Raw genomic sequence first — 8,954 nt, forward strand, 5'->3', positions numbered from 1 at the left:
AATGCTTTGATATTATTAATTTTATATGCACGATTTCTATACGCAACAGGTGTCGATGATTAAATAGATGAGGTGTAATGTATAAAGTTGTGCATCTGTTAAATATTGATAATGATATAAGGATAAAAACCATCTTTTGTCACCAAAATACTGGCAACTATATACATTACTACTAAAATAAACAATAAAAATTAGTATTACTAAAAACATTTAAAGTTTTATTGAAACTAATTAATAGTTGTTAATATTGATTGTCAATTACAGCAACATTTAACTGATCCACAATTATATATCACACTTCATCTACTTGATCATCAACACCAATCACACCAATGTAAAATTATTTAATCAGTCAGTAACAAACTCGAATTTTACACTGGTGTCGATGAGATGTTGTGTGATATAGAATTGTGGATCAGTTAAATGTTGCTGTAAATATTAACTATTAATTAGCTTGAATACAGTTTTCAATGTTTTTAATAATACTAATTTTAACACAAAACAACAGCAATACGGTAACGGATTCCGGATCACCGGTAGCACAATAAGAAACGGTATCCTTTATCCGGACCCGCACGAGAGTCGACCGCCTTATGCGAATCTTACGTAAATCCGGGTGGCTGCCGAGTGATGGCCTTACAGAGCGGTAACTTGACCCACCGGATGCGGTAACTATGGCTGGTCTTTTCAATGCGGTAACCTAGGGACTCGTCCTCGTCGATGCGTCTTATCGCACGGCTTGCCGAACAGTGAGGAGCTCCGGCCCCGCGTCGGCCGGCTCGAGCCGCCGTGCAGGCACGTGCGCTTCGGTTTTCGATGGTGGATCCGCGTGCGTCGCAGGATCCTCGGTCTATCGCTGCGCTGCCTCACCCCTCGAAATTTCCCGTGATCAGCGCGTGTTAACTTCCACGGCGAGATCTCTCTTGCCCCGCTGTTTCGGTCGGTCCGGCTGGCCAGGCCGCGACCAACCGATTTTGGTGGCGGGCGGGTGGCATTGATACGGCCGCTCCTCCGGTCTGCAGCCCGGTGGTGTGCCCTCGGCGTGATTCTTCCAGAGAATCGTCTTGTAGTCGTGCGGTATTTTTGCGGGGTCGGTATCCTCGTAGCTCAGGGGCGGCATCGCGCAGCGGGGCCCGATGCACGGCTCGGCGGGGCAACTCCTTGCGAGGCACCTCGTCCACTGTCGACAGCTCGCGACAATATTCCCACGACGGCTGCTCCTCCTCCGTTTTTAATACAATTTGACATGAGCTCACACTCGGCGCCTTAACTCTAAATAACTAATAGTTAAAATGGAAAAACGGTAACACGGAAGCTAGAAAAGAAAAAGATAATAAAACAAAGTCGTATCCCCCTCGGCGAGGAGAAGCCCCAGACCGACCCCCTCGGTCGGGCTTACGCCCTTGTGACGAGCGCGGCCGGACGCGTCACGTCACATTCTATAATTGATTGTCAATCATGTTGATCATGTCCATGATATTGTTTTATAGTTTCCTCAATGTGGTGGACTATATAAACAATTTATTTCCCATGGAGCAGTCACTGTCATTGATGAGGGGTGAATAATATAGAAAATATGACTATTGATACACACTATTGATAAGGAGATACGGTCAGTTGTGCGTGGTCAGACAAACGTGAATCGGGATGGTAGAACAGTATTGGAAAATGCGCAAAAGATGATAAGACAATTTCATTTCATTAATTCATTTATAATTAACTTAAGTTTAGCACGCATTACATATAAATTAATGTCTAATTTGTAATAGTATAATGAGATCAATACAATCGTAGAAAATACAAGCGTATTAAAAATATTAATATGGTATCAAGTAATCTTAAAGTAACAGCAAAGTAAATTTAATCTAATTGCATTTTAGGAGAGGAAAGTCACTGTTATCAGAGAGCAATCTGCGTGCATGTCTATTTGAAATAGCAATAACAGATCAGAAGATAGAGATACAAAGATAGATGAGACAGAAGAAATCGGGTCAGGAGATGAAGAAGCAGTGGAATCAAAAGAGGAATCTAAAGGTAATAAAGTGTCTAAGATGCAAAAAAATTTTATGCGTACGAATACAACTTAAATAATTTTTTTTTTATTGTAATATTTTTTACAAATTATTTTATAATTTTCTATAATTATCTTATTAATTCTTTCAAAGTTTATTTCTATATAAACCATTAATCGATCTTGCAGAAGTGGTTTCGGACAAGGAGTAGCAAATAGCCCATACAATTCGTAAACATCTTCAGGAATGGATGTTTGTTCTGGTATCATAGGTAGCTCAGAGTGGCATACGACAGATATTGAAATACGTATTCTCATAACAAGCAATGTGCAATATGACAACAACAAACAGTCATCCGAGGAATTTCAATAAGTAATTGTGTGTCGATTCTAATTTAGTCTGATTTAGTTAAGAAATTGCAATATTAATTTATAAATGCGATGTTTTATAATCTTTTTCATTTTATTTTTTTCCAAGAATGATACATGTTTGAGATTCGACCGTTAACATAATATTTTCTGATAAACATAAATATTTTCTGTTTCCCGTCGTGAGATGCTGTCGGGAAATCATCATCTCATCTCGCCGAGCCGGAGCGTGGACCCGTGGATTTCACACGTACACGCCGTGATCGCGTGAAGTACCGGGCCGATCAGCTGCTTGCTCTTCCTCCTAACGACGAATATCGGGGGAGGGTAAAGCGCGTTACCATTTTTCGGCGCGAATTTTAGGCAGTCTTGCGCTCGCTCTCGCCCGCCAAGTACTTCGATTTCACTAAGGCAGTAGCGCTCAGTGTGCCGACTCATTCAAATCTCAACTTCTAAAAAAGTTCAAATCCGGTCTTCTACTTATGTTTTAATTACATATTGTGTTGTATCAAGTCACGAAGTTCTCCTCCGCGCAGTGCCAATCTTGTGGGAAGCGAAATCGAGCAGCGCGCTCGCGATCGAACAACTGCCTCGCGATCCATTGTCCGTCTCGACCGCGTACAAGATTTCCGCTACGGTGGGGCGTTGTGAAACACGCTCGGCAAGATATCCGTCGCGCAATTAAAGGCAGGAAGGACAACCGTTCGACCCGAAGATTTCCGCTCGTTTAAAATTGGCTCTTCACTCCCGCACGCTCGCGTTCTTCGTGATTCGCGATAGTTGTACAGTTAAGTGTTAAGAAATAAACGGTGCTTGTGACTTTGAAAAATCCTGCATTATTTCATTTGTGCTTGTGTATCCTCCAGCGAGTTCGCGGATTCGCGCAACACGCTCTCTGCGCTCAAGTCTGGGCGGATCCGGCCTCTAGCGCGCACGGTTGCCGTCGGCAAACGAATTCGCGCGCACAATACATATTTATTTGTTATGGTGATACGTGTACTGTTTATCTACCTACCGAAGTTTGAATTATAAGCCTAATATGTGATCAACTGAAGCCTGTAGTACCGTGGCGATCGAATTAAAGTGATTCTAAATGAAGTCCGTGAAGCTGTGAGAGCATTTTACTTTCCATCATTTGCATATGCTAGTAGAAGGAGTAGATAATCTAAAGTACGTACATTAAAAATATTTAGACATTATATTATTTAGACATTGTCTTAAAATTTACTGCGGATTTCATTGGTCTGGCTTCAGAGTATTAACACAAAGGAAACAATAGAGAAATTATTTTACCATTGCAAGGAGTGAAACAGATGATGCAACATTTTAACAGCTACATGGACATATTACAAGTAAAGCAATTATCTGATCAAGTAAGCAAATTGTATTTTTAACTCGTACTCTACAAACATTTTATGCCAAATTGATTTCCATAAAAATTTCAAAAGTAATTTAGTTACATTACTTTTTTTCGAAATTAAAGGTAGTGATTGTGGCACAGTGAGTTATGTGTCCGCTCTCTGATTATGCGGTTTTGAATCCAAGTCTCCTGCACAGAGAGCAGACACACAACTCACTGCGCCACAGTCGTTTGTATGGATAAAGTGTTTTTTTTTTACATTATATTGTAAAAGAGCTAATAATTAATAGAATTGATCCTTTGATTAAGTATTTTATCTTTGTTTGAACAAAAGGTTCGTCAGATTCAGGATGAGTTGGCCCAGCAGATTACAGCGAATCTCAAACAGGCCTTTTTGAGTCAAAATCCAAAGCATTTCAATCAGTTAACGGAAGGATGTTTAGTATTATCAGAATTGCATCCTAAAATAAAGTATGTACATCATAGAAATATTTTTAGATTTAGTATAAGCAACAAAATATGTACGATAATGTTTAAAGCATCTTTTTTTATAGGAAAGATCTGCTCGTTTGGTTTGTAAATATCCAATTGCAAGAATACGCACATTTGTTCGATGAGAATTAGAATTTTGCCTGATTGGATAAGATAGATCGAAGATATATGGATTAAGAAACATCTGTTTGATTTTGAGACAAAATTTGATGCAATCTTTCCCCAAGATTAAGAGATTTTTGAGCAAATAGCTATACAATTCTACCATGTCACGTGTGAAGATCTTTAGTTAACGAACAAGAGACATAATGAGATAGACATTAAATTATTGCTGTACTTTTATATAAACTGTGTTTTTTATGTATATAAAAATGTATTACATGTATTGTATTACAAATAAATATTATGTGATTAATGTAAAAATAAAAATTAAAATATTTAATGTGTGCTATGTTTATTAAAATCTAACTTAACCTTGAGACCGCCTAAAGGGAGCGCCCAGCAGCAACGACCGGAGGTATCCACGCCCAAGGAGCAGGACGTCATCCGAGCCTATTCCGTCACGCGTGTGGAGAAAAGAAAAGGCGACGAAAAGGCGGTAGTCACAGCCAAGGGTAACAAGACCCAGGACAACGACGCCCTGACCCACAGAGGAGGCTGAGGCACGGAGGAGCGCACACCCCCCCCCACGCGTGCAAATATCCGACCTCGCTATCAGACGTTAACCCTAGTATTAGTATCATATACATAGATTTAGTTTTAGGTTAAATATAGCCAGCTTAACTGGCCCAGTAAAATTTATCATACCAATTATAATCGCATATATCTATTATTATTAATCAAGTATAGCATAAGAATAAAGTACGTGTTATCTATTCCTTTATAAAAATATATTAATTACTTTGTTGCTCTATTCCGCGTTATAATAGTTAAAGGTTAGCGCGACGAATTAGAGATCATTGCGCGTCAGGCAATCAAAGTGTCTTTAGACCATACTGACGATCTAAATAACTATGTTAGAATTGCAGACACAACTGCAGGAATATTATTTTCTTTTATTAATTATAATTTTACTTCGATTAAATATTTCTTTCATAGTATCTTATGCTTTTTCAATGTACTTTATTATATTATAAAATTTATATTAACCTGTCAAATATTGCTTTTATCGATCACTTAGAGCATAGAAAATGCGCGAAAAATGATTTAGTGTACGTAACAGGCATATCTTAGGGATTGCACCCGGTGCAATAAATCTGCACTTTTGGGTGCAAAATCAAAAATACGCGGAAATCAACGCCAAAGCAAAAGGGGGCAATCTTCATGGCACTCCAATGAATATTATTACACCTCAACCCGATTGGTCGAACCAAGATGGCGGGGGAAGCCCAGCAGTGCCCGCAAGACAGCGCCAACGCGCGAACCGTCATTGGACGAGCGGGCGGGAGTGGGGCGAATGCGCCGTTCCCGCGCGATCCGGACCGACGCCACGCGCGATTGGCGGGTGCGACCGGAGTGGGAGAAATGTCCCCACGCGGTATAAAAGCGTGCGGCGAGAGCTCTTGAGAGCTTTTCGCGCGTCAATCACGATACAGAAAACATCGTGCGCGAACGTTCCGTGTACCGACACGTAAAAGGCAGTACCGACGCGTTGCATGCGCAACAGTAACAACACGCGTCCAGGCGTAAAGCATACAAGGTGAAATAGCCCTGTTCTGAGCATCTTGCGTTAACACGAATGTGAATAAGCGCCGCGGACGGGTGTGTGTTAATTATTAAGATTTATCATACCTGTAAAATTATTAGTGCTGAACAAACATTAAGGCGCATTCACTTACCTGTTCTCTCGTGCGTTCCTATCCTCACGGTGAGCCCGAAATCCTGAAATAAAGAGACACCTCAATATAAAACGCGACCGCGGGTAAAACATAACCTCAAAATCAGACTTACCTGGCGAAGTTCACGTGGGGTGATTCAGCGACGACGGCGATTCTGAGCGACGGCAGCAGCATCTGAAATAGAAAAATATAAAGAATTAGTGACTAAGTTCGACGCATACGAAGCTAAGTGCGACAAGCAAAGCATCGTAGCGAGTGCATCCGGGACGGCACGCACAGCGTCCTTCCGCATAGCAACAGCAGTTCCGGGCGCATTGGAAGAACCGGACTGCCATTCCTTGCTTCTTATAGGGTAAAAGAAGCTGGCGACCGTGTCAAGGAGAAATCCAGATACGTGAGTCCGAATAAAGACTAGGTCACGACATTCCCTCGATCGATTCCCCGGTCACAACCTAACCTTGAAACCGTCCAGAGGGGGCACCGAGACCGAATTACAGCTGACGGAGTCAACGAGTGTAGCTGAGCTGTCAGGAGCAGTTACATCAACCCCGACAACCACGCGACAGGAGCGGAGTTCAATCCGAGCCACTAGTGTAAGGTTGAGAAGGCTGAACGAAGCGAAATCCTACGCGGAGTAAGAATAGATTGCGTGATATCAATTAAGAACGCGTTAAAAGGTTTATTTTCTTTTATTGTATTAATTTCTTTATTTCAACTAGTCCGCGAATAGCAGAAAATCGCGACATCTCAAAGATACGTAGAAGACGTAATATTTAAGTTAAAGTTTTAGTTTATTTCAAACTCGCGAGAAATCAAGTATCGCACGTCAAATATGATCTTATGTGTTAGCGTTAAGCATCAACAGCACGTAATTTCGTCTAAAAATATTTTATTTTGAATGACAAAACGTCCGAAGTATTTTAGTTTAATTATTAAAAGTATCAGTTATGCGAGAACTGCAAGAGCAGTTGTTACAGTATTATTTTTTATTGTTCATTATAATAATCTTTCATTTAAACGTTTCGTTTATTATTTCTTATGCGTACTGCATGTATTTTACAATATTGTAGATAGATTTTAGATTTAATATTGCGAAAGCGTCCTGTATAATAAAACAGGAAAGGTGTAAATGCTGGCAAAGTGTAGCTACCAGAATGGGTTATAAACCTGTAAGAAAATCATAATGTTGGTTAAAGGTACTTTTCAGTGCCATAACCGCACTTCTAAGTGCGAATGTAAACTGCGTAAAGCAGAAGCGTCTGATTGGCTGAAGCGGCAGTGGAGGGGAGCGACGAGATCACCGCAGCGCAAGACGATTGGCCAGGACACGCGAAAGGAAGTTAGGAGGAAGCTCGGAAGCGACGCGATGAGCTGATTGGCCGAGAGTTCCGCATACAAGTGGAGCTGAGCGCTGATTGGCTGCAGCGCACATGGCGGGGCGCCGTAGTATAAAACGGGGCGCAACAGCGTTTCGAGAGCTTTTCTGAGCCCAGCAATCGAACGGACAAGACCTCCGCGTCTATCTTAGATATAACTCGCGAAAAAAAGAGATCGTCGGAAAGTTCCGCGGAAGTGCGACCGCGTAACCAAACAGCGTGTAACCGCCGAATGCGAGTAGGCGAGTTTCGGAAACGTAATTCCGCGTTAGACACAATCGCGAATCGTGCGTATATCGAACACGAATGTGAATAAGCATCGCGTTCGGGAACTGTAAATAGAATAAATGAAAAGAGTTGGACAGACGTACACGACTGTGATAAGGCGACGCATACGGGAGTTTGTTAAGCATAATTTAAGTGTTTGATTTACAATAAATTCTATTCAGTGTTTAAAAATTAAACGAACAAACTGGTGTTGTTATACTTACTATATATTTACCTGCATGTGATCCGTGACATCAAATCCTGGGATAACCTGAAAATAAGAAGTTTCATTAAAATCTGGAAGCGAAGGGGTATTCGTAAATCTTGCGTGAACTTACCTGAGCGTATTCCCGAAGGATCGAGGAGACCTGGGAAGTCCTGAGTGATCCAGCGGGGCAGCAGCATCTGAAAATAAAAGAGAAAATTAATAAAAGTGAAAGTACGAGTTGGCGTCGTTTGAGGGGCGCATGCGTGAATGATGTAGCGCGAAACATGGCAATCCGACATCTCCTGATTGGCGGAAGCAAACAATTCACCCCGGACAGCCAATCAGACGATGCCGAGTAGTGGGAAGAACAGGATCGCAAGAATAAGCAACGATCCTCGAGCAGTGTTCGTATATCGGGCAACTTTTAGTGCATGCGCAGTGGCGCACTCCAGCCACACGCACAGTAACGTATATATTTCGTCGAAACAGATGGTATCAATAGGACAGGAAAAAATAATTAAAAAAAAAATTTCTAGCAATTGAATAACACAATTAAATTATAATTAATAATAATAAAGTTTATTAATAGTTCGCGTCTGCAGCCGACTTATAATTATTTACCAACATTCGTTGCAAAGGTAAGGGAAACTGCAAAAAACCTTAACAGTATATTAATAAAAAAATTACATAAATACAAGAAATTTACATAAGTACAAGTATTAATAGAAAATTACGTAAAAGTATTATACAAAATATTAATAAATAAATATATATATATTGCATAAAATATATAGGTAATGTTAATAATCTGACATATATATATATTACAGATTAATTATTAAAATTCATTAACAAATTTAATAAAACGTAACTACAAGCGCTACAAGAAAATAAAAATAAATAATAATAAAAAAACTGTTCGAGACTAGAACAGTTTCATTAGAATTTTAACATTTTTTTTGCTCTGTTTTATCCGCGAGTAGTGAGAGCTGCTGACAGCCATCGCGCTCATTGTAGTTCATTCATTCGATGC

The 8,954-nt window shown here is 40.4% G+C and overlaps 1 non-coding gene across 2 annotated transcripts; it reads left to right on the plus strand.

Moving 5' to 3' along the window:
• The first annotated feature begins 416 nt into the window (after positions 1-416).
• LOC105837564 lies at positions 417-8,704 on the plus strand. 2 transcript variants are annotated; one of them, XR_004962957.1, is made up of 5 exons: positions 417-2,034; positions 2,201-3,550; positions 3,635-3,753; positions 4,075-4,211; positions 4,295-8,704. It is a non-coding gene; the product is annotated as an uncharacterized LOC105837564 (transcript). The 2 variants fall into 2 exon arrangements; XR_004962956.1 differs by having other exon boundaries at positions 2,201-3,753.
• The last annotated feature ends 250 nt before the right edge of the window (positions 8,705-8,954 follow it).

Source organism: Monomorium pharaonis, chromosome 4 (genome assembly GCF_013373865.1).
Source record: "Monomorium pharaonis isolate MP-MQ-018 chromosome 4, ASM1337386v2, whole genome shotgun sequence".
Lineage (NCBI taxonomy): Eukaryota > Metazoa > Arthropoda > Insecta > Hymenoptera > Formicidae > Monomorium > Monomorium pharaonis.